This window comes from Podarcis bocagei (genome assembly GCF_964188305.1).
Source record: "Podarcis bocagei genome assembly, chromosome: 2".
NCBI classification, from domain to species: Eukaryota; Metazoa; Chordata; class Lepidosauria; order Squamata; family Lacertidae; genus Podarcis; species Podarcis bocagei.
Genome location: NC_138126.1, coordinates 53,935,882 through 53,962,412, shown reverse-complemented (window position 1 = coordinate 53,962,412; position 26,531 = coordinate 53,935,882). Strand labels below are relative to the sequence as shown.

General features: G+C 43.2%; 1 protein-coding gene across 3 annotated transcripts in view; it reads right to left on the bottom strand.

Moving 5' to 3' along the window:
• Positions 1-26,531, bottom strand: part of TAMM41 (TAM41 mitochondrial translocator assembly and maintenance homolog) — a 141,959-nt gene that overhangs the window by 108,879 nt on the left and 6,549 nt on the right. For 2 of the 3 annotated variants that reach the window (XM_081177107.1, XM_081177109.1), the window contains exon 2: positions 20,885-20,946. The gene's annotated coding sequence lies outside the window, so the exon portion shown is untranslated. Of the gene's footprint in view, positions 1-1,078; positions 1,229-20,884; positions 20,947-26,531 lie in introns of all 3 variants that reach the window. The other variant, XM_081177108.1, reaches the window with a different exon arrangement.

Here is a 26,531-nt window from a genome sequence, read left to right as displayed (position 1 = left end):
CACACACACACACAGCAGCCAGTATCTGAGGCAAAAAATGTTCATGTCATAAGGAGAACTTGATTGTTTTGCTACATGCACAGAACTATAACCTATGGTTTACTTAATAAGCATCCACACAGCTTTGAATTCTGTATGACTGAGTCAAGGGCCAGGAATGACAGAATGAAAAAGCAATTGTTTCTCATTTTGTACCAGAATCTTCTTTTATAGCACTTATCAAATCTATCTTTGGTTTTTTGTTTAAGTGCTTCATCTCATATGCTTCAACTGTCCTGTTTATCAGGGACAGACACTAGTTTATGATCCCTAGTAAACCACAGCTCCTATTGCCTCCCACTTTCCCCCCACATTTTGGAAATACCTTGTTATATAGCTGGTCCTAGGTGGCTCACAAAGCAAAAAAGCACATCAAAACCACACCAAACCACGCCCAGATCATCCCATGTTCTGCTACGCTAATGAAGTTAATAAAGATGGACCAGACCAATTCAAAAGGATCTTTCTTTTTCTATCCATGGGCAACTCTTAACAATTGCAAAGTCATCTGCTATTCCCTTTGGTACCAGTGATTGAAATTCACTTTCTGAAAGTTTTTCAAGTTACATGCTATCACTGACTTTGCTGCTGCGGTTAGATGTCTTAATGGCTCACTATGCTTCAAATCTAAATAAAGGCCTATATATCAATTTAAAAGTGCCAGCTGTGGAGAGGGGTGGTCCTAGGACCCATGATGGAGGTGGCTTTCTGAAACACCTGCATTCAACAAGCCCATACTTGGGGGCATGCCCCCCATATCACTACATATCACCAAATTGATTGGCATCCTGAGGTAGACTAGCATACATTAGGGACATTTCCCTCGGTGTAAGATACATCATTTATGTATCAATATTAGGAATTGCTCTTTCAATTTAGTAGATACAGTAAGCCCACAACTTGCACTCACTTTGCTTATGCAATCGTGATTGCAACCTTACACAGGTAGCGGGAGGGGAAATCAATAAAACTAATGCCAGGCCAATGAAACCCACTGCTCTCTGTTCTCCATTTATTTATTTATCTTTGTCTCACTTACTTGGCTTTGGGAAGACAGCACGAGAGCTCTGGGCTGCTTCCAGAGCCCTTGTGCCTCCTTCTGAAAGCCTGGTACCTTGGATACCCAGTAAGCATGGCAACGCCCTCCTTACAGCCTCTGGGAAGGAGGTATGAGGGCTCTTTATGTCACCTTGCAAAAGAGAGACAGTATCATAGAATTATAGAGTTTGAAGGGACCCTGAGAGTCATCTAGTCCAACCCCCTGCAATGAAGCAATCTCAACATGTGGTCCCCCACCCAATTTGGAACCATACTGGGTTTGTGCTAGCAGTTTTATTGCTGCACCATCTTTTCTTTTCACCCTTTTCCTGCAGTGATGAAAGAGCAAACAAGGTTCTTTGCATCTCCACTGTGTTAGCTAGAACTAGGATCTTTTCTATCTCATGGGTATGTCCTATAATAAAGTTAGCTTTTTTATTTTCTGTACTCAAAGTCTTGGTGTGATTGTATTAAGGGTAAAGTGAGCTTCTCCTAGCAGGGATTTCAGTGCACAGTTCCAGCTTCTGCTGAAGCGTATAAACTCCAAATGCTATCAACTGGCACCACAGCAAGTTCCAGTCCTGTATATCAACTGTTAGATCCAATTCCCTTGCCCATTACTCTTGTAAGAATTCTTTAGAGCCTATTACTGATTTTAAGACCTGCCTATAAAAGCTAGATACTATAAACTTAGCTACCCCAGAGTAGCCCAAGGTGTCTCTTTCAAACTGTGTTGTTTGATAAAAAATTAAGCCATGACAACCCAAGTTGGAGAAGCTGGTTCCAATTATATGCACGCTCAGCGCAGGCTCTGCCCCAAATTTAAGCCCCTGGGGTGGACCGGAGTGAAGCCTGCTCACCTGCGGCCCAGCCTCTTGGTGCTGCCCCGCCCCCAACGGTGCCACAGATAGGCGAGTTTTGAACAGGTGGTTTGGCGGGAACCCCCAACGCTCCACAGTGGCAGGAAGGCAGGCCACATCCGAGAAGTCTCGAAGAGGATTGGAGGTGCTGATGCCGGGGCCATAAATGGTGCCCACTTTTGCAAAAGGGGAGGCGAGTGCTTATTTCAATACCTCGACAGTGGGCAATCTATCATGCTTGCAAAAAACCCAGTGTGTAAAAAAAATGGGAATTTGTAATACTAAAAACAAGATCTCATTCGCACTGTCTTCTGTACTGTAGGATAATCTGACCTGGTTATTCTGGATTCATATCTCAACCAGATGCCCAGCCTGGGAGTGATGATGAGCTGTGTGTACAACCTCCGCAGAGCTGGCTGGTGTTTAATTGGGCAGTATTGTGGTAGCTACCTATGCAGAGCTACCATGTAACATTCTAGCAAAGTGTCAGTCAAAATGTCTGATTTATGGTGCATATCTCCATCATTTGCTGTTTATAATTAGGCAAAACCAAAGCAAATAATCAGATGAGTCTTTCTGTTTTTGTGCTATAAATAGCATTATGCTTACTATCTTTCAATGCCAAAAGCCATGTTTCACTGACATGCATGCTCCAGCGCTCTCCCTGATCAATAACTAGACCAGGAGCATTAGGTCAGTTCACATGTCATCTGACTGAGATGTCTCTCTGCATGGTACAGATGCAAGCTGGTAGGCAGGTCCAACTAGAGTAAATGATTTCCCAGGCATCCTCCTCTGTATGTTAAATCTCAGTGTTTTCAGTACCACATTTTCAAAGCATTTGTAGTACATTTCACAACTTTGATATATGGTTTGGATGCATGGTTTATCCCAGTCATATAATAAATTTGCATGCATGGATCTGGACCACAACCACTCATGTGCACATCATTTGCTGAATCTACATTTTCCTGTAAGTAAATTCTAAACAACAAATATTTGCATCGTATAAGGTCAGTATTAACAGTTTTAGAAATGAAGCTGAATTATTTGCTGCAGCAGTTATGTGGATAATTGTGTAGAGACCAAGGGTAGAGACCGCTCTGCTTGCATAAGACTCTCTGAAACCACTGGAGGTTTCCATGAATGGAATGGGGAGGGAGGCAATCCTCACTCATTCCTGTGATCAGCCATTACAAGTTACAAACAAAAGTAAGCAAGGAAAGAGAAAACTGAAACTAAACTCTAGAAAGCCTCTGCCCTGTTCCCACATACATTTGTTAATTCCTAGTGGTTTGTGCTTCTCAGTACAGTGGGTGTTAACTGAATACTGTTGCTTATTCCAACAATTCCCCCAACAAGGGATTTGTAGAAAAAAGGGAAAACTCTGTTCTTGCACCCTCTTCTGTTCATGGAAGCCCCTGCTGGTTCAAGAAAACTTTTGTGAATAGGACACCATCACACACAAAGGTGAAGAATCCTTATACATTGCATCACTAACTGGAACAAATCTTACAGGATGCCCTAAAGAAGAATGCCCTAAAGAGCATTAAGAATTTACAGCAAGAAAAGTCAGTTCACTAGGGAGAAAAAAACCATTAGCAGAAAATTGGGCTGTTATGGAAATTTATCTTGTGGTGATCCAGAATATTAAGGACATTTATTTCATGGTGGCTTAAGAGTATGGCTTGCTCTAGGGATAGGTTATACCTGTGTTTAAAAGGCCCCAAATGGTATAACTGATTTTGAATCACAGCCTTCAATAATAGCCCCTGAAATATATCTCACAGCAGAAATGCATCCCAGGAGAGAAATGCAACCAGAATATATTGTATTACAGTATGAAGTTAGATTTCCTTTCTGTCACCAAGTTCTGCTTTCTATGGCTGCTGTCTCATAAAAAAAAAACCTTCAGATATGCTTACTTTGAAATCCAACTGGATTCAATTGAATTTTCACTTAAACAAGCAAACTTAGGTTTCACAAATAATTGTTTCCACCAATCTTCAGTTGTGATTCCTGCACTTCAGGGGATTGGACATGATGACCCTTGGGGTCCTTTCCAACTCAACAGTTCCATGATTTTATACTCATGTGAAAGATGACCACTTTCTTTTCTTTTCTTTTTTAGCAAAGCCATCACAGCATATTTGTCAGGGAACTGCCATCGGAGCATCAGGTGGTGGAGGGGCTCAGGGAGGAAGAAAGAGACTCAACAGCTGAAGCAGGAACCAGCAGGGGGAGGAGTGGATCTCTGAGGGAATGCGAGCAGGAGGGAGGGCTCAGAGACGCTTCCAGCGAGAACAGTGGGGAGGTATCTGAGTCTCCCATAGGGAGACCCACACCTCGCCGGAAACTGTCACGCCGTGAGTCCAGGAGACGCGTTTCCGTTAAGGAGCTTCTTTGCTGGAAGCGCTTCCGCAGACAGCCACTGTCAGACTCTACGAGTGACTGAGAGCAGACATGTTTGAGGAGCTCTGTCACACACAGAGGTTTGTGGAGCCGCACAAACTCTGAGGGAGCACGATTTTACGCACAAGCAGCTAATCATCCCATTACAGCAGTCTGACAGTCTCTGTACGCTGCCTGTGCAGGAGAAAGCATCATGAGCGACCCAGCCGGAACCGGAGGAGCAGGGGTTGGAGCTGGTCCAAGCTTGGAAGAAAGATACCGAGCGTTGGAAGTCCAACTTGCGCTGCAGATGGCGAGGCTTGAGGAGAGAAGGGCTCAGGATGCAGACCAGAAGGGGAGAGCCACTCAATTCCCCAGAAAGGTACCAGGATTGGTGCAGAAGTTTGGGGGGGACCCCAAGGATTACCATGCCTTTAGGACAGAGATGCAATATGCCATTAATGTGCAGTTTGATGAGTTCCCTGATGAGGAATCGCGAGTTGCTTTCGTAATTGGGCATCTTGAGAAAGGGGCGCGGGACTGGGTTCGACCCCTAATGGCAACGCACAATGACGTCCTAAAGGACACGATGAAGTTCTTTCGTGCAATGGATATCATGTTTTCCAGCGATATTGAGGAAGGGGTGGTGCGCAGACAGCTAATGGCTTGCAAGCAGGGAAGCCGATCTGTCCATGAGTACTGGACTGAGTTTACCATGCTGGTTCACAGATTGGGTTGGGATTTATCGGCGGCACCCATTCAGATGCTATTTGAAGAAGGTCTTTCTTCGGCTGTGAAAGACGAGCTGTCCCGGAGCCCCAGGGCGGTGTCTATGGATCAGCTGACCAAATCTGCGCTGACCATAGGAGCGCGTCAGGAGGCAAGAGCCTTGGAAAGGCGGGAAGGGAGAGGGGAACGTTGGAAGGAGTTCCGCATTCCAGACATTCCTGAGCCAGCTTTCCCGCCGGCAGAGCCGATGGAAATCGGAACAGCGCGCGCGCGCGCATTTTCAAAACCCAGTGAGGGGGCTAAGAAGGAGGGAAAGGGCGCCCGGAAATGCTATCTCTGCCAACAGCCAGGCCACTTTGCCAGAGTCTGCCCCCAGAGGAAGGAATGGCAAGGGATGGTGGGAGCTGTTGAGGGAGGAGAGCAGGGAGAAACAGAGCAGGTAAAAGCCAACGCCTGGTTGCCACAGTCGGGGCACTGCAGCCAGGCCAAAGAGCAGTGAAAGTGCCCGTGCCAGACGCTCCTCAACCTGCTCTAGTGATTGAAGTGTCGCTAGAGCTGCAAAATGGACACCCCCTAAAAATAAAGGCGCTGTTGGACTCAGGCAGCTCCTGCAATTTTATGAGCAAGGAGTTTGCTGCTGAACACCAGATACAGACGATCCCTTTAAGCAACCCCCTGCAGGTGACCACGATCGATGGCAGGGAGTTGTTGGGAGGAGGAGTCAGCTTGCAGACAGTCCCAATGATAATGAGGGTGGCAAGGCACACAGAACTGATAGCGTTTAATGTGGCCACCTTGGGAGGCGCTCCCATTATTTTGGGAATGAGCTGGCTAGCGCTACATGATCCGCTGGTGGGCTGGCATCAAAGAGTGGTTTCCTTTGGTTCAGCACATTGCTTAGAACACTGCAAAGGGGAAAAGGGTTCAGCAGGGGCCCACGCCACCCTAGCAGGGACGGAAGTAATGGAGAAGGTGAAGGTACCACCACAGTATGCAGATCTCAGCGACGTGTTCAGCGAGAAGGAAGCTGACCAACTACCCCCGCATAGGCCCTTTGATTGCCAGATCAATTTACTCCCTGGAGCACAGCTTCCTGTAGGCAAGTTGTATGCCATGTCAGACAGAGAAATGCAGGAGTTGCGAGAGTTCATTGACAAGAACCTGAAGAGAGGCTTCATCAGAGAGTCCAAAGCAGCGGGGGGTAGCCCAGTGTTTTTTGTGGATAAAAAGCACACGGACAAGCCGAGACTTGTATGTGATTTCAGGCGGTTAAATGCAGTGACAGAACCAGTGGCTTTCCCTATGCCCAGGATTGATGATATTTTGACCAGGGTGCGGAAGGGAAAGATTTTTACAAAGCTGGATCTAAGGGGGGCGTACAACTTGATACGTATAAGGAAAGGGGATGAATGGAAAACCACCATGTTTACCCCTTTGGGGGCATTTGAATATCTCGTTATGCCTTTTGGATTACAAGCAGGCTCAGCGTGCTTTCAATCTTTTATGAACCACGTACTGGGTCCTTTGCTCTACAAGAATTGCGTGGCCTTCCTAGATGATGTATTGGTGTATTCGGAGAATGAGGAGCAACATGTGAGAGACGTCAGAGAAGTGTTGAGCAGGCTGCAAGCCAACAGGCTGTGGGTGAAACTGGAGAAGTGTCAGTTTCATACCAAGGAGGTGGAATTCCTGGGGTACCGCCTGTCAGACAAGGGATTGGCCATGGATCCCGGCAAGGTGCAGGCAGTGCTGGAATGGAAAACACCCAAAACCAAGAAGGATGTGCAGAGGTTCCTAGGGTTTGGAAACTTTTATCGTAAGTTCATCCGAAACTTCGCCCACCTGACGGCGCCCATTACGGACTGTCTCAGCAGTAAAAAGAAGTTTGTATGGACGGCGGAGGCGGAGCGAGCGTTTGAGGAACTGAAAAGGGCCTTCGCCTCAGAAGAACAACTTCTGCATGTGGATTTACAAAGGAAGCTGAGGGTCGAAACAGACGCATCTGACAGAGCCATAGGGGCGGTGCTTCTTCTGCAGCCGGGGAAGGAGGAGTCAGAGTGGCGACCGTGTGCCTTCTTTTCGCGAAAGCTGAACAAATCCGAGAGGAACTACACGGTGTACGACCGGGAACTTCTTGCTATTCATGAGGCTTTCCGGAAATGGAGGCACCTGCTAATTGGTGCACAACATAAGGTGCAAGTGTGCACGGACCATAATAATCTAGAGTATTGGAGAACTGCGCGAGTGCTCAACCAACGGCAGTTGAGATGGGCCCAGGAGTTCTCCAAGTTTAACTTTGAGATTTGTTACGTGCCAGGCCCAGAGAACGTTAGGGCGGACGCTCTCTCACGCAAACCTGAATATTTGGAGGGGGAGGGAGCACCCGAGGGGACCCATGTCATTCCAGAGGACCGCTGGGTGTGTGGGGCGGCATTGGTGGGGCAAAGGGAATTGGTAGAGGGAACGGTGCATGATGAATACGCCCAGGACAAACTCAGGGGTCTCAGGAGGGAGGGAGACAAACCCGGGGGTTTTGAGGAGAGAAACGGGGCATTGTACTACAAGGGAGCGTTATATATACCCGAAGGGGAATTGAGGGAGAAGGTACTCAAGCAACTGCACGATAGCCCCACAGCAGGGCATTTTGGGCAACACAAAACCATGTGGCTGGTTACCAGGGAATTTTGGTGGCCCAAGGTCAGGGAAGATGTGCGGGAGTATGTGAGAGGGTGTGACCAATGCCAACGAGCCAAGGGGGAGAGGCGGGCACCGGCAGGTTTATTAGAACCACTACCCACACCTGAAAGACCATGGGAAGCAGTGGCAATAGATTTCATGACTGATCTGCCAAGGTCTAGAGGGAAAACAGCCATCATGGTTGTGGTAGACCTGTTAACTAAAATGGCCCACTTTATAGCCTGCTCACATGCGGTCACAGCAGAAGAAACAGCTAAATTGTTTGTAGAAAATGTGTTTAGGTTGCATGGCGCCCCCTTGAGGGTGGTTTCAGACCGAGGGAAACAATTTACTTCCAGGTTCTGGAGGAAGCTCATGAGCTTACTGCATGTAGAGGTTAATTTCTCAACGGCCCGTCATCCAGAAACCAACGGGCAGGCGGAAAGAGCTAATGGTGTTCTCCAGCAATATTTGAGGTGTTATGTGAATGACAGAGAGAATGATTGGGTGGAGAAGCTGGCGTTGGCAGAATTTGCCTACAACAATGCAGAGAACGTGTCCACGGGAATGAGCCCCTTTTTGGCTAATCACGGGTGCCATCCCAGAGCCTTCCCAGGGGGGGAAGGGGAGAACTGGAGCGTTCCAGCTGCAGAACAGTTCGTTGAAGAAATGGAAGCGATCCATCGCCAGCTCCAACTCAACTTAAACAGGGCTAAGGAGGAATATAAGAGGCAGGCAGACAAAAACAGAAGGGAAGGTGAAAGCATTAGGGTGGGGGACCAGGTGTGGCTGTCAACCCAAGGGTTGCCATTCAAAGGGGGTTGTAAGAAGTTAAGACCCAAAAGGCTGGGCCCATTTGAAGTCATGCAGCAGGTCAACCCAGTGGCTTTCAGACTCCGGTTACCGAACCACATGAAGCTGCACCCAGTTTTCCACAGGTCGTTGCTGTCACCGTATAAAGGGGACAGAGAAGGGAGGGTCACTAGGGGGCCAGCAATGGAGGAGAAGGAACACAGCTACCATGTAGCGGAGATCCTCGATTCCAGGTGGAAGGGAGATCAAGTAGAGTATTTGGTAATGTGGGAAGGGGAACCGGAGTCGGAAAACACCTGGGTTAGGGCAGAGGATGTCAATGACGAAGTTTTAATAGAAACTTTTCATCAGAGGTTCCCACGTAAACCTCAGCCTGTAGCGAGGTTCCGGAGGGAATACTTTGCCACCACCGACGAAGAAGAGGAGTTGGAGGGGTTCACAGATTCCGAAGAGGAGGAGGATTCAGCGAGCCAGGACGGCGATCGATGGAGGGAATTGTTCGAGACGTCTGAAGATGAAGAAGATTCTTTTCGGGGTTTTAACCCTTCACCTCCCAGAGGAGAGGAAATGGGAGGGGGTGAGGGGGGCCCTGGAGGGGAGGTGGATGTCAGGGAACTGCCATCGGAGCATCAGGTGGTGGAGGGGCTCAGGGAGGAAGAAAGAGACTCAACAGCTGAAGCAGGAACCAGCAGGGGGAGGAGTGGATCTCTGAGGGAATGCGAGCAGGAGGGAGGGCTCAGAGACGCTTCCAGCGAGAACAGTGGGGAGGTATCTGAGTCTCCCATAGGGAGACCCACACCTCGCCGGAAACTGTCACGCCGTGAGTCCAGGAGACGCGTTTCCGTTAAGGAGCTTCTTTGCTGGAAGCGCTTCCGCAGACAGCCACTGTCAGACTCTACGAGTGACTGAGAGCAGACATGTTTGAGGAGCTCTGTCACACACAGAGGTTTGTGGAGCCGCACAAACTCTGAGGGAGCACGATTTTACGCACAAGCAGCTAATCATCCCATTACAATATTTATATAAACATATCTGCCCTAAAGACAAGAAAAGCCCCGCTGGATTGGGCCAAAGATCCATCTAGTCCAGCATTCCATTCCCACAGCAACTGGTATTCAGAGGCATACTGTCTCCAACAATGGATGCAGACCAGAGCCATCATGGCTGGTCGTCATTGATAGCTTTATTTTCCATGATTCTATCTGATCCTCTTTTGAAGCCATCCCAGTTTCCACCTACAGTATCACTATGTTTAGTGGGGGTGAATTTCCTAGTTTAACTGTGTGCTGTATTTTCTTTTGTCTATGTTGAATTTTCACTGGATGGCTTCAGGCTCTAAGGCATACTCTGCCATTTCAGGTACCTTGTCTTGACCCAGGAACTAGCTCTATGCATATACAGTACAACAATTGAAAGCTCAGTAACACCATAAGGGACGCGGGTGGCGCTGTGGGTTAAACCACAGAGCCTAGGACTTGCTGATCAGAAGGTCGGCGGTTCGAATCCCCGTGACGAGGTGAGCTCCCATTGCTTGGTCCCTGCTCCTGCCAACCTAGCAGTTCAAAAGTACATTAAGTGCAAGTAGATAAATAGGTACCGCTCTGGCGGGAAGGTAAACGGTGTTTCCGTGCGCTGCTCTGGTTCACCAGAAGTGGCTTAGTCATGCTGGCCACATGACCCAGAAGCTGTACGCCGGCTCCCTCGGCCAATAAAGCGAGATGAGCACCGCAACCCCAGAGTCGGTCACAACTGGACCTAATGGTCAGGGGTCCCTTTACCTTTACCTTAACACCATAAAACCACAATCTGCAGCAACATGGAAATACCCCTGAGCAAGTGGGGCTGTATCAGGAAGTTGTAATAATCTTCTTATTTATAAATGGGTAGGTTGAGCAGTAAGCATGCAGCAGGTCTGTCTCTGCAGCATTACTGTACTCATAAACCCAAGCTGAGCATAGCACATTTCATAGTGTTTCCACATTGGACTGAATGGGGCTTGCATAGGATTGCACTGTTAGAGACTCATAAAATTAAGAGGAAACAGAGGAAACATCACAAAAGCCCTGCTGGATTAAGCCAAAGGCCCATCTCTAGTCCAGTGTCCTGTTCTCACAGTGGCCAGCCAGATTTATTTGGGAAGTCCAAAATCAGGTCTCAAATTCCAACAGTTGGTATTTACAGGCATACCACCTCCAATGATGGAGGTAGAACATAGCCATTGTAGCTAGTAGCCTGAAGTACCCCTGGTCTGTCATGAAGCCTGGTACCTAAATCCCCAGAAAGATTCCCAACTAACTCTTTTGGCTTCTAGGCAGCACATTCCATTGCCATATTTTTCTTTTAACTAAGATTTCCACTCCTAATATTCAAAGCAAATCTGTTCTTCTGCAGTACATCAGCATTTCCTATTTCCCCTGCTCCAAGATCCCAAAGCTCCGGATATTGTTTGTTTTGTTAAACGTGCCATTTAATTGCATTTCCTCACAAATCAAAAATTGACCGCAGGCAATGGGCCAACAACTGAACTGAACCAATTATTTTTACATGAAAAAACCTGTCATTATATCATCCCCACCAGGCATGAAGGTTGTTGCTCTCCAATGTATAAGAAAATATTTAGTATTTCAGTACCAAAATATTGAAGAGGAGCTATGCTGTTTGTGGCTATTGCTCTAATTGAAAAACAGAGAGATCTGAGTGTTGAAATATATTAAGAAAACCAAGAAGTGCTATATATGTGACAGTTATATTAAAGGTTCTCTGAAAGGTATCACTGAAGACTCTGAGGATATTTCACACAACTCAGCAACCAAAGATTAGTGCTGCCCTTGTGATCGCAAGAGTGATTAGCTGCTAGAACATGGTCATGCTTTGGGACTGAAAAAGCAAGTGCTAATTGTGCTATATTATTCCCTATTTTTTATTCACATACATTTATACAATAGTTAATCTTAATGAATATCTTTAATTAACAAGTTTGCCATTTCATTGTGTTCCATTGTAACTTTCTGATGTGCTACTTAGTGACTGAAGTTAAAATTCCAGTGTTTGTTTAGGTTTAAATGTGTCTGCATGAGCAGCAATCTACAAAAAGTCTTAACTATGCCACCCGTCTGGTGCCAGCAGCTAGCTGTGCAAGCCAAACAGGTCATTGCTCCACCTGGAAATTCTGCAGCTGAGGAAATGTAGAATTGAATTTTAATGTGTTTGATCAACAGCATTATGTTATTTCAGGAAAACAAAAGGAACCTAAGAAATTACTGTGCATAGAGGGACAGGGCATAGTTATGGGAGCAGGGATTCTGCATGAGATCAAGCTGTGTGAGGGCCAAAGAGGATGTTCAGGGGGAAAAGCCATAGCTCAGTGGCAGAGCATATGCTTGGAATACAAAAGGTCTCAACTTCAGTCTGGTATTTCTATACCCTCCAAGTGTCCTGATTTTCCATGGACAGTCCTGGAATTACAGAAGCTGTCCCAGTTTCTGATTTGTTCCCAGAATGTCCTGGTTTTCCTTTATCCTACATGCAAAAGGTGCTTAATAAAATTCTGTGTCATAATAATTCTTTTGCTGCTAAGTGTGGAAGCTGAAAGATACATCAAGCAGTTATCACATAGCTATTAAGCAACTCAAAAGATAAGAAAGGGCTTGCCAGGGTAACAGTTCAACTGGCAATAAGTAGATTTTTGTAAGGCGCTTACTGTAGAAAGATAGAAGTCATCAGATAACTGCAATCATGGTTAAAGCATGTTGCCATAACCTGCTTTCTTTTTAGAGCACAATAACACTGAGCAAGCTGCTGAATTATAAAATGGAATTATACTTACATGTGCTGTGACCTTGAAATATTACAATGATGCTTAAATGTATTAACATAAATTTGTAAGTCCATTTGTGGGCATTTATTCCAGCATCTATAATAGCAAAGGAAAAGAGAGTTACCTAGAGAGTATTTTTTTATTCACTGGTTAAGTAAATAAATAGCCATATGCTGTGAATTTGAATAATTGCAATACAGAACAATTCTAGTCTTGCAATCAAACAGGTGCCCTGGACTGGTTTTTTTGTAGGGAGACTCACTCTCATTAAAAGTGATCTTCCTAGAACTTTGTTAGTATACTCAGTTCTCCTGCACAGCAAAAAGTTGGTACATATGAAAATCAAAAGAGAGGCCACATGCACACCATGTATTTAAAAACATTGCTTCCTGCCCTGAATAATCTTGGAAACTATAGTTTGTTAAGGGTGCTGGGAAATGTAGCTCTATGGGGGGTAAACCAAAGTTCTGAGGACTGTTTAGGGGAGAGTCATGCGCTTTAAATGTATGGTACATATGCAGCTAGAGACTAATGGTTTATAGGAAAGTTTTTAAAAAGTAAAGATATGAGAGCCAATCGGAAGGAATGACTGTAAGTCTAGGACTGAATATGGTGTGAGTGAATGAACAGTAGCAACCAGTTTTGCACTCATGGCAATAGAGTTAACAACAATTTGAACTCTATTTTGAATTCACAATTTGATGATGGCATTGCATCTATGTCTGTTGTACAGTGCTGATGCGAGAAAAGTGAGCTGATAGTAATACCTTAAAAACCAGCTGAAAAAATCAATTTCCTGACAGAAATATTTTCAAACTCAACAGTAGGGAATGAAAAAGCATGTTGAAGAGATTATTCAGGAAGATCAAACTGGATATTGATCAGCGAGGGGGGAAACAGTAACACATTTCAAAAAATTATATGAACCACAATCCAGAATATGTCTTCCATAATAGTAGTGGTGGTATATCCATAATAGCTCAGTTTCCTTCCTTCCTTTCCCCAGTTTACACATTCTCTTTTCAGGACACCCTCATCGTCATCCTTTTCTGGCTTCAAAAGACTAGGTTTTAAAACTCAATCAGCCAGCAACAACAAATATATGCTACCCAAATCTAAGATTCTTCTGCATTTAAAGTTGATTTAAATATGCAGTGATGTGGCAAATAGCCTAACAACCAAGTGAGGAGTAAAGAACAATGACCCGATCCAGAATACACCAAAACAGCATAAGTAGGGTGTCCTCTTCATGACTGAAACCGAAAATGTACTTTTTGGCATTTTTTTATTTATTCATGCTTTACATTAAATAGGCTTGAGGTATTTTTGGCAGGTTTTCCCAAGTCATGCCATTCAATTACATAAACTCAGAAAGACTGAAGGGTTGCCAGGTTCCTTAATAACAGACAACCAACACTTGTATATTTTCTATACCTTTTCAGCTGCCCTGATGGAGCACATAATTATTCTTCTTTCTTCTGTAATGGTACATTCTAATACTCAATATTCTGTCTAGGCCAAGGCCACTGAGGAGGCAATTCTGTACTGATATGTTGGCTGTGGGTGTTGCTTTGGGATAGTGTGGAAGCCCTACAGCACTGTTATGTCTTGAGAGATACTGGAGTTCACTAATGCTATCATATGTGAGTTATGCAATATTGCAGATGGAAGCTTTGCAGTCACTGTGGACTAATAATATATCTCTTGTTTTCACATATAAATAATAAAATTACTACTACTACTACTGAATCACCACAGTTCTAGCTCTGTGTGATACATGTATGATGTTGCCCTTTCATGTAGGATCTTTTGGTGAATTTTCATTGCAGTAGTCATGTTTTGGTTTCTTCCAAATTAGCTGTTAATTTAGTAAGAGTATAATCCCTCATAGGGCATAGTTGTATTGCTGTACTGGCTTTTGTCACTGTACACCTAAGGGAGGCCCAAGGGTGACCTCCTGTGCAAAATGCTATAAAATCAAGGAATTAACTCTTGGAGGATATCTCCCAACATGACAATAACCTTTCTTTTTTTCTTTTTGTTTTTCTTTTGGTATTCCTTTTCTTTGCATAGCAGTACTCCTAAATCTCCTGTATTGCAGTGCTGTGTTGCACCAAAGGCATGGGGTAAGGTGTTATAATACTTTCAGTTTTATAACAGCATTATGCTCTCAGTCTGCCTCTTCAATCCTATCGTGGCCTGCTGAAAAAGCAATTAATGTGCTTATAGACTGCCACTACATTTTCTTTCTCTTCCTACATATTTTCTGACACATATTTTAATTCACTGGCATCACATCATGTACACAATGAGAAGAGGAAGGCAAGTAATAGTTTAGATTTGTTGCTCCACGCTCTCTGCAAACTCTGCAAAAATGTGTCTATATTCTCTATAGTTTAATTCTTATGTCCTGTAATGTTTATTTTAAGCACACCTGGAGACTGCTTTTGGGGTTTTTCAAAAGTAGAACAGTGAAGAATACTTTGGAAACACTTGTCTTACAATGCTATATGCCTGGCAAAATATTTAATTAATAAAGTATATCTTGTCCCAGCAGACAGCTCATTATTCATGCAGATACCTGTCTACTGGATTTGACTTCTAGGTGCTTCAGCTTTAAATCCTCAACAGCATATCAGGTTTCTTTGCAAGCTGTCATAATCTATTGTACATACACCATGTCAACAAGTTTTAATAAGCACTGGGAAGAAGTGCCTTTCCAGTGTGTTTTTCCCCTCAACAAATGAGAAAAGACCTGAAAGACCTGTTGTCTTCCTTGGCAACTCAGGCTTGAAAACTAAGCTGCTTCAGTGAACTTCTTGACTGCTTTTCACCTGAGTGCTCAATATTTGATGCATTTTTTAAAAGAAACTGAAGCTGTCACAAAATCATTGTTGCAATAAAACAAAACAGGCCACATTGTATACCAGATGCATCCTAAACTCAATATTTGTAGAACTAGGTGGAGGGCTTGACTTAGTGCTGAAAACTATAAAGGGATGTTGGCTTAGAAGTCTCTTTGCTGAAAACACTGCATAGCTGTGATGCTGACACTGGAAACAAATTTCTCTTGAGCTCCAAAAGATTCATGTTCAAAAAGTAAATGCATTTAACCATGGTTTGATGGCTGATACAGACTCATCTAATGGTTCAGCTGAAGCATAGCCTAGTGACTCTAGATTGTACAGGCTTGACCCAGCGAGTTATCTTCAGGTGCAGAGCAGGGCCAGTCCCCCATTAGGTAGAGTGAGGTGACTCACTGCTTTGGGCTGGGCAACTAATTTTGGATGTTGTGAAAGTTGCTTCATTTATTACAGTTGTTGTTGTTGTTACTTCCAGAGAGTTGAAGAGGTGCTTGTGGGATGTTCTGTCTCACATAGCAGAATACCTAGACTGATACTGAGAACTATATATTTTGATTAAGGAAGGGTATGCAACATTGGTCACTCTGTCTCATGTAGCAAAATGTTTTGGGCCAGTCCTTGTGCAGAGAGAAAATGGTAGCAGACAGTAAGGACTAGCTATGATGACTATGTCCTACCTCAACTGTTAGAGGCAGAATATCTCTGAATGCCAGTTGTTGGGACTTACAAGTGGAGGAGAGTGTTTCCCCCCCCCACTCAAGCCTGCTTGTGGGCATCCCATCTGGTTGGCCTCTGTGTGAACAGGATGCTGGGTCTGTCTGACCCAGTGGGGTTCTTCTTACATTCTTAATGTGATGCTGGGATGTCTTTGGATTGGCTACGACTGTCATAATTACTGGGAGCCTGGCCTCCTGCCTGCTGCACTTCACATTCCACCCCAGTCTTGACTTCAGGGGCTCAGGGCTAGAGAGCACATCCTCCAGATCACAATTTTTACATGCTCAACTATTGTCCTAATCTGGCCCTGGTATTGGGGAGCCTATGCTGGGCTAGAGATGTTGCAAACATTCAATCAAGGGTGCTTGCAAAATCAAGAACCACTAGTTGAAACACTCATGAGTTGGATTAAGGAGAGTGGGGCCCTGCTCATCTTGATCATGCAAGGTGCCTACACTTGTGTCCCAAAGACCCAGACAGAAATATTTATTGTTCAATAATAAGGAAATTATTGCTTTAGCCTTTCCTCACTCAACATATCTGTACCTATCTTCAAAAACAGCTTTCAAGGCCTATGGCTTTTATGACATATGTAGCATATAGCAGACAGTTAGAACTAAAATAAGCAATAAATAATAATAGAGGTCCTTAGTATTATAGCACTTAGGAATGTTTGAAATGTTCAGTAATACTAAGTGTGGTGTACCCATAGGTGCAGCTGTTGCTCTTTATGAGCATTCAGAGGGCGGCACCACACACTTTGCATTATTTTTAATAGGTTTGTACAGTAGAATGACCCTTGACAACTGCGGAAATCCTGATGTGGTACATATTATGCATAGGCTCTTGTGAAGAATGTGACAGATTTTGCAATCCACATATTCCGAGCACACACGATGCTGCTTCTTATAGCCATGCTTCTATTTACAGGATTTAAATTGCCAGGAGTTGTGGAAACAGGGAACCATCTGTCAGAACATGCTTTTGTGAATCTATTGTGTTCATGCTATAACAGAAAGTGACTTAGGAAGCACATATCTCATATAATGCAAGCTACAATTCACTTCCTGTGTATTGAAACTGACACTTAAAAGCTCAGTGTGGCTTAAGAATGATGTGTAATTCAAAAGCAGATTATACTTCTTGTATATGATGGATTATATTTACTGGTTATAGCTTCTAAAGCTCTAAATCTGGTCTTCACCCAGAGTGTGAATGGTTTTCCCCATCCTGTTCTTTAAGGCCAGCCTGGGAAGATGGAAATCATCAGCTCATGGTTATTGGGATTAAAAAATTTGTGGGTTGTTAAAGATGGGGAAACAGTACAGAGGGGAATGGTTAACCTCCCCTCCATAAGCACCTCTGCTTTGATTAAATTTGTAGTCCCCTACAATTGATTTCACATTTCACATGCTAGCAAGGTTATGCTTAAAATTCTACAAGGAAGGCTCAAGCAGTATGTGGACCGAGAACTCCCAGAAGTGCAAGCTGGATTTAGAAGAGGCAGAGGAACCAGAGACCAAATTGCAAACATGCGCTGGATTATGGAGAAAGCTAGAGAGTTCCAGAAAGACATCTACTTCTGCTTCATTGACTATGCAAAAGCCTTTGACTGTGTTGACCACAGCAAACTATGGCAAGTTCTTAAAGAAATGGGAGTGCCTGATCACCTCATCTGTCTCCTGCGAAATCTCTATGTGGGACAAGAAGCTACAGTTAGAACTGGATATGGAACAACTGATTGGTTCCAAATTGGGAAAGGAGTACGGCAAGGCTGTATATTGTCTCCCTGCTTATTTAACTTATATGCAGAATTCATCATGCGAAAGGCTGGGCTGGATGAATCCCAAGCCGGAATTAAGATTGCCGGAAGAAATATCAACAACCTCAGATATGCAGATGACACAACCTTGATGGCAGAAAGTGAAGAGGAATTAAAGAACCTTTTAATGAGGGTGAAAGAGGAGAGCGCAAAATATGGTCTGAAGCTCAACATCAAAAAAACGAAGATCATGGCCACTGGGCCCATCACCTCCTGGCAAATAGATGGGGAAGAAATGGAGGCAGTGAGAGATTTTACTTTCTTGGGCTCCATGATCAGTGCAGATGGTGACAGCAGTCACGAAATTAAAAGACGCCTGCTCCTTGGGAGAAAGGCGATGGCAAACCTAGACAACATCTTAAAAAGCAGAGAAATCACCTTGCCAACAAAGGTCCGTATAGTAAAAGCCATGGTTTTCCCAGTAGTGATGTATGGAAGTGAGAGCTGGACCATAAAGAAGGCTGATCGCCAAAGAATTGATGCTTTTGAATTATGGTGCTGGAGGAGACTCTTGAGAGTCCCATGGACTGCAAGAAGATCAAACCTCTCCATTCTGAAGGAAATCAGCCCTGAGCGCTCACTGGAAGGACAGATCGTGAAGCTGAGGCTCCAATACTTTGGCCACCTCATGAGAAGAGAAGACTCCCTGGAAAAGACCCTGATGTTGGGAAAGATGGAGGGCACAAGGAGAAGGGGACGACAGAGAATGAGATGGGTGGATGGTGTTCTTGAAGCTACTAGCATGAGTTTGATCAAACTGCGGGAGGCAGTGGAGGACAGAAGTGCCTGGCGTGCTCTGGTCCATGGGGTCACGAAGAGTCGGACACGACTAAATGACTAAACAACAACAACAATTGATTTAATGCAAAAAAAGAACAAAAAGATTGCATGCTTTAATGCTTGATTTCTCATGAATGGCCTGTACATGTGGCATATAGTTTGACCATCAAAGCAGACTTTAACTTGATGGTGCAACTATAGAATAGCCTTCTCAGAGAAGCCTATCAGGAAGCATTACTACCATGCCAAATCAAGAAATTTTCATACTCCAAGGTTTTTGGGTGTGTAATATTCTTTTATTGAACAGGATGTCAGGCATTTTTTGGTGTGCTAGGATTGAATTGTCAGATGGTTTTCTTATTTAGAATAGGAAATGTACAGTCTTCAGAACTGGATGCTCAGTGATCAATCCAGACAAAATGAATTATATATCAGTTCTGCTGAAATCAATGGGATTCATGTTAGTCCTTGCTAATGAAGGCCCATTGCTTTCAACAGAACTTACTTGTGACTAAAATGATTTGAATTGGGATAATTGTGTGTTACATTTATAAACAACTAGCAAGGAGTGCCTAGCGCTGCCTGGGTAGTTTTAGAAACCAAAAAATAGTGTGAGTTTTAAAATGGATAGTTCAGTTTGTGAATTTGGACCCACCACATCTAATATAAAGTGAAGTCAACCCAAAGTCACATTTTGGTCTAGCATCTTGATTCAAAATGATTTCCAATGTCCAAACATCAGCAAAGATTGCTGCCGCCCCCCGAAAACCCTTGTCCCAGGTTTGGTGATGGTATTTTGAAAGGTGACTGAATCTATGTCAAAAAATGGGCCACGTCACACCCAAGTGATGTTTTGGTCCATCTTGATTCAACATGGTGCCTGGCACCCAAACATCAATGTAGACCCCACCCTCACATCAGGAATACTTGTACTGAGTTTGACAACAATATTTTGAGAGGTGTCCAGATGTGTTGTAAGGTTCACTGAAATAACATATGCCATAAAAATATTAAGCATAAGTATTACGGTTTTGAAAATAATAAATATTAACATTATATGCCTAGTCTTCCTATTCATGCTGCAGATGTTAAGATTTGCAACCAGAGTGTACATTTGAAGTGTAGGAATCATATGTGTTAATTCCCACGTGAGATATTGTAAGAGTGTAAAGCATTTGCCTGCATCAGATCTGTCTGGCTATATTTGCAGTAATTGTTCCAGTATGTCTTAATTGACTTCAGTGTTACTACTCCAGAGTCCTTGCTAGAAGAAATTAAGAGGAACTGCCTGCTGGATTAGAGAAGGGGCACATTTAGTTTAGAATTATGCCTCCAATAGTGGAGTCTAGAATTGCCTCCTACAGTGGCCAGACAAATGGTATAATATGGTTTGGCAAAATACTCTTCTTAAGATGTTGTGGTCTTTCTAGTACATATAGTTACAGGAATCAATAATCACTTGTGTTAAGCTAATGCATAATTGACAGTGCCAGACCTTAGCAGCAGTATTTAGAGTGTTTATGATTTTAAACTCTAAGTCAAATTTTACTAATTTTCTCTAAGTGACCTTTAATATTACTGATTGGAAGCTATTTATGTGTTCTAAAAATTCATCTAATGTTCAAGAAATGGGATTATTATTTCCCCTTTTATAAATATGACTCTCTCCATTCATGGTCGCCTGGAACACAAGGGTTAATATAATCTGCAGTTATAGTAGTCACTGAAACAAGTATACCATGAGTAATGGTTGTGGTGATCTATTTTTATGAATCCAGATATACCCTTGGCCATCTGTTAATCAGCTCCTCATTATGCCTTTTAAACATTCATTTTTTGCTTACAATGACATAACTAAGTATCCTTGAAGTTAATCATGTGCAATTCTGTTTAGCTATTCAGTTTCAACTGATTATCTCCTTCATGCGTTCTTTTCTGTGATCTATGGAACTAGAGCAGCAGTAAACTGATTTCTCTGCTCCTCTTCCAAAAGAAGATTATTGCTACAGCCAGAGTGGCTCCATGGCAAATCCAGACAGATAGCCATGCAAAATGGTGAAGGTATAATTGTGAAAGGTTCTTGTCATGTACTGCATGACTACAGTTCTTTGTTCAGCTGTTAATAACGTATGTCACAAATCAAAAGGAAAGTTGAAGGTAGCAAAGTTGTAAGGAGCATTGATTGAAATATGATGTCACACTTACATTGTTGCTTCTCCAAGTACAAATCGTTAACCCAATCTAGCTAGAGAGCATGCATGTACTAAAGCAGGCATTTTATCCCAAGCTGGATGAGGAAACCTGTGTGCTATAGACAGAGTTAACATTTCCTACTCACCCAATCCAGTAGCTGGGACTGTGCAATGATATTCCAGAAAATTAGTGGTAGCATCAACCGGTCTGTCAGGATGGAAAGAAAAGAGCTGGATTTAGGCCATTTAATCAGACCCCTGATTAGCATGGTTGTGCATAGCCCTAACTACTGTAATCACTTCAGGAAAATTCCAAAGCATTTTGAAATCTGTCTTAATGATGTTCATTACACATTCTCCTTGTTCAAATTAGTGCAAGAAACAAAACAACACAATAATATTAGCATTAATTCTGAAATAAGTGATAAAGAGCCTATCTGTCCATATGTTAAAAGTCATAAACAGAAGCATTTGTTAAGAAGAAGAAGAATATTTTGTCAGGCGACTATATCTTACACCAATAGTGTACTTTTGGACCAACATAACATTGCCAGTCATCAGAAGCTGTTGCCACCATCTAGTTGCATCTTTACATCGCATTTGTGGAATTGAAAACATGGTAGCTAGGAGAAAAAGTATCTGCAGAAATTAACCCAAGGCCTAGAATATGAATGTTAACTTGACCAAGTAGAACACTCATTGTGGAACAGAATACAGACACCAGTCAGTAACTAACCTGACTCCTTTCTCTATTCCTCTATGCAGTGATATTGATTTGGCTGGATAGAAGGTGGGTGACGCAATTACCGTATTTTTCGCACTATAGGACGCACCGGACAATAGGGCGCACCTTGTTTTAGAGGGGGGAGAACAAGAAAAAAAATTCTCCCCCTCTCTGCCCAGCGCCCCTTCAGCGAAGTGGCAGGAGGCGCTGCGCAGAGAGGGGGAGGATTTTCCCACTCTTGTTTTCCCGCTCTAAAACAAGGTGCCGTTTGGGGTGCGTTCAGGCGGCTACCTTGGAAGCCTGGAGAGCGAGAGGGGTCGGTGTGCACCGACCCCTCTTGCTCTCCAGGATTCAGGTTCCTTTCGACCTGCTCTTTGGGGCTGGCGGGGGGAAGCCCACCACCAGCCCCAAAGAGCAGGTCAGGGAGCAGCGGAAAGGCGCAGCGGAGAGGCTGCTGCCATAGTCGTGCATCACCTCTTCAGCCAGGAGAGGGTCATGGGGGGCTTCTTTAGCCCCGCGCGTGCTCTCCCGGCTGGAGAGGTGACGCGCAGCTATAGAGGCTCCTGCCATAGCCGCGCGTCACCTCTCCAGCTGGGAGAGGGTCGCGGGGCTATGGCGTCTTCGCTCCATAGGATGCACACACGTTTCCCCTTCATTTCCCCTTCGCTCCTATAGAGCGAAAAATACGGTACATATACTTGATATAGGAAATGTATCATCACAATTGAGCCAAAGTTAAGCACTTTGAAATTCAGTTGAGTTTAGTGAGTTATAAAGTTAAGAAGGTGCTCAGTTCCCATTCAAATCAATGGAAATTGTGTTTAATTTGTGCTAGATTGTGCCAGTGATGTTACATAATAGGGATGTTGTTGTGGGGGAGTTGTTGCTGCTGCTGGGTTTTTGTATCTTTATTATAGATCTTGTTGTGATTTATCTGGAAATCGTTCAGTCTGGTTGTGTATTTTTTAACATTTAATTTATTGTTTATGGCTACTTTTGTTATGTTGTAGTTATGCATTTTTTCATGTTGTAATCCACCTTGAGCATGGTTTGAACTGTAGAAAGGTAGCATACAAATAAAATTATGGCTGTATGTACAGTGGTACCTTGGTTCTCGAACTTAATCTGTTCAATACCCAAAACCGTTCGAAAACCAAGGCATGGCTTCCAATTGGCTGCAGGAGCTTCCTGCAACCAAGCAGAAGCTGCACGGACGTTCGGCTTACTTCCGGGTTTGAGGCATTCGGGAGCCAATTAGTTCGACAACTAAGTCATTTGAGAACCAAGGTACCACTGTATGTACAGTGGTACTTCGGGTTACATACGCTTCAGGTTACAGACTCCGCTAACCCAGAAATAGTACCTCGGGTTAAGAACTTTGCTTCAGGATAAAAACAGAAATTGCGCAGCGGCGGCAGTGGGAGGCCCCATTAGCTAAAGTGGTAACTTAACTCAGGTTAAGAACAGTTTCAGGTTAAGAACGGACCTCCAGAACGAATTAAGTACTTAACCTGAGGTACCACTTTATGCATTTAAACTTCCACTGGTAAAAACTACAGTTCAGAAATTAGAGCCTTAACACCTGTCTACTTCTGGAAGTATAATAAGCATATATAGCCATGCCTAAAGTTGGGTGAATTAAGTAGCTAAGAATCTAATTGGTACTTAGCCAATGGAAATTACATAATAGGTAGCTACCTAATAGGAAATAGCATTTAAATACAGTTCCCAATTATGTATTACTTTGCCTTTATTTTTTGCTTTGATAAGTAATAGTGTTTAAAGTAATGGTCTGATAATATTCTTCATATTTATTGTTCAGAAAAAATACATTTTCTTTCCAGAAAGACCCACAAGCAAGTCAAATTAATTTTTAGAATTGAAAGAAAATTATTAAGTAATGCAGAAGCAAAGCGTCAGAGGAAATGACCCACGAGAAAATAAAAGGCTTATTGAAAAAAGTAATCTGGCATTTGAATAAACTTAATGTGCTTCTATTCACTTTAGAGCTTTTGTGGAGTATAATGCATGAGGGGGAAATTGTGTGGAAAGAATAATGTATGAAATACAAAACAGACTATAATGAATTGAGCATTTTATCTTAACATATAAGGACAGTGCTTCAGAGGCAGGTGCTGTAGCACCGTGTTGCTCACATATGGAGAATAACCTCATACAGTTGCCCAGATAATTGTTGGGCTTTTAAGAATATAAGATGAGCCCTTTGGGTCAGGCCAGTGGCCCACCTGGTCCAGCCTTCTGTTCTGAGAGTGGCTGACCAGAAGCCCATGGAAAACCTGCAAGCCAGACATGAGGAAAATAGCACTCTGCCCACCTTTGATTTCCAGCAACTGGTATTCAGAGGCACAATGCATCTTACAGTGGATGTAGAACACAGCCATCATGGCTTGTAGCGGCTGATAGCCTTGTCTTCCATCTGCATGACAAGACAGATATGAAGATACATCTCCATTCATACTATGAACCTTTTAAGAGGCCCTGGTTCTCCACATGGAAGCAAAGGATAGGAGAGTTGGGTTGGAGGCAGAGGCTAAAAGACCTCAGTTCACATGCAGTCATTGCCAGAGCTGGAGCTGTCCTTGGTGCTGTAACAACTGACTTATCATGGTGCCGCAGATTTCCTTGCATCTTTTCAACATAAGTATACCTTCAGTGCTATGTGGAAAAACTATTATAGAACTCTTAGTAACATCAACCATAATTATAGAACTCTTATTAACATCAACCATAATTCAAGAGATTAACATAGCTACACCTCTGAAAATTGCTACAGTGGAAGGCACCAGAGTTAGCCATATGGAGTGGGTATCCATCACTGAATAATCTCTAAGTTTTTAAGGTGCCAGGAGACTAATACAGTTACCCTTCTGGAAATAATAAGCTTACACCTTCATTTGTTTCCGAGCACAATTCAAAGTGTTGGTGCTGACCTTTAAAGCCCTAAACGGCCTCGGTCCAGTATACCTGAAGGAGCGTCTCCACCCCCATCAGTCTGCCCGGACGCTGAGGTCCAGCGCCGAGGGCCTTCTGGCGGTTCCCTCACTGCGAGAAGCAAAGCTACAGGGAACCAGGCAGAGGGCCTTCTCGGTAGTGGCGCCCGCCCTGTGGAACGCCCTTCCAGCAGATGTCAAAGCGATAAACAACTACCTGACATTCAGGAGACATCTTAAGGCAGCCCTGTTCAGGGAAGTTTTTAACGTGTGACATTTTACTGTATTTTTGGTTTTTATGGAAGCCGCCCAGAGTGGCTGGGGAGGCCCAGCCAGATGGGCGGGGTATAAATAATAAATTATTATTATTATTATTATTATTTGGTGATTTTGCACTCACTGCCTACTGACATTGATGTGTAACTCAGTCATGTGAAAGGATCTAATGCGTGTTTAGCTTTGAGACACTAGAGGACTTCCTGTCTTTAGACTTATGTGTGACCTAAGACCAGTTGAGGTTTATATACAGGATGCTGCATGAATCTTATTCTGAATCTTTCAAGACCTACTACTAATGAATGAGGTGAACTATTGAGATAATTCTTTTAGTTTTCCTGGGGCATGCGGAAAAGCACATTCCACTAGCTCTTGCCTGGGAGACTGCAGTAGTTGAAAAGATAATGACACATGCTGTAAGTAAGGAATTTGGCGGTTGGGATAGTCAAAGAAAATATAAATGTTTAGTTTTCTATGAAGAAGAAATTACTGAAGTGGGGAAATTCTTATGGGTGAACTGGAAAAAGAAATGGCAAATAATAGGGAGAGTATTATTCCCCTACTTCTCAGAGCACAAAGGGAGAATGCCTTGTATCTCTTGCAGTTTTAACTTAAACTATGTTGTTATAATTGAAACTCAGCCAGGCCTCTGTTGGGAAGCAGTCAACAATAGGTATTGATGAGCTCCTAATTCCTCACTGTTTTGCATTTGAGAAACTAATTATTGTAATATCTCTTTGCAGTCAGTCTTATAAGCAGCTTCCTCATTCAGCTATTCAATTTTCCAAGCTTCTAATGCGACAGAGAAGAAAAATACATAGGGAATATATTAATCTTCTTGAATCTTAAATATTTTCGAGACTTTGAGAGATGTGGCTGCCTTAAGGGTTTTCTTTCCTCCTAAAATAATCTCCATAATTTTTAAAAGAACAGTGCATCTGCTAACATTGATATGGAAATAAATATTTTCCTGTTTAAAATGGCATTAGTTCAGCTTCTAGAACCATAGGAATAAATAAAACTCACAAATCCCATCATTATTATCAATAATATTAATATATGCAGCAAGTGAGATTTGTTAGCAACCCCAAAGAACAAAAGGACCTCTTTGTTTAGCCAATGTCTAGCATCCCATTTCATGGCTTTTGACTGATACAGTACATCATCTGGCACTGTGGAAAGTTCAGCGTTTAGGATACCAATACATATCCATTGTATGTAAAACATTTGTGAACCAATAGAACAGAACTTTCCAAACTGTGTGTTATGACACTTTAGCGTGTCAACTGCATTGTGTAGGTATGTCGTGCAAGCGTTCTCCACACTCCTCCCAGGGCTGGAAAGGGATTAGTTTAACCTCCAGTTTACTAGTAAAACTGAATTACTGTGTTGAAAAATGATGCAAAACTGAATTGTGAAATTATGTATGTCTAAAAAGTGTGGCACCAGCAAGAAAAGTTTGGAAAGCTCTGCAATAGTATATTCTGGTGTAATCTGTGAGGCAGAAACAGAGCTCTGTGCACCACTGCCAGATTAGAAAGCAAAGTATAAAAGATGCAGCACACAGGATTGTGTTTGTGTCTGTCTGTCTCTCTCACACACAGAGAGATTCCAACCCTGGATTTGCATTTGTAGTGCTGAATGGTTGTGTCAGCCTGCTTTGACAATGCTCCCAACTGTGTGGGTGCATGGATTAAATGCAGGCCCCTAATTTTTTCTCCCTGTTTGTTGGGAAGGAAAGTAGTTGATTTTGGTATAATTAACTATATTGATAACAGAAATGCACCCATAGAGGCACAAACATTCTGTGCCAATGCAAGAGGTCCAGTTAACTCACTAAGG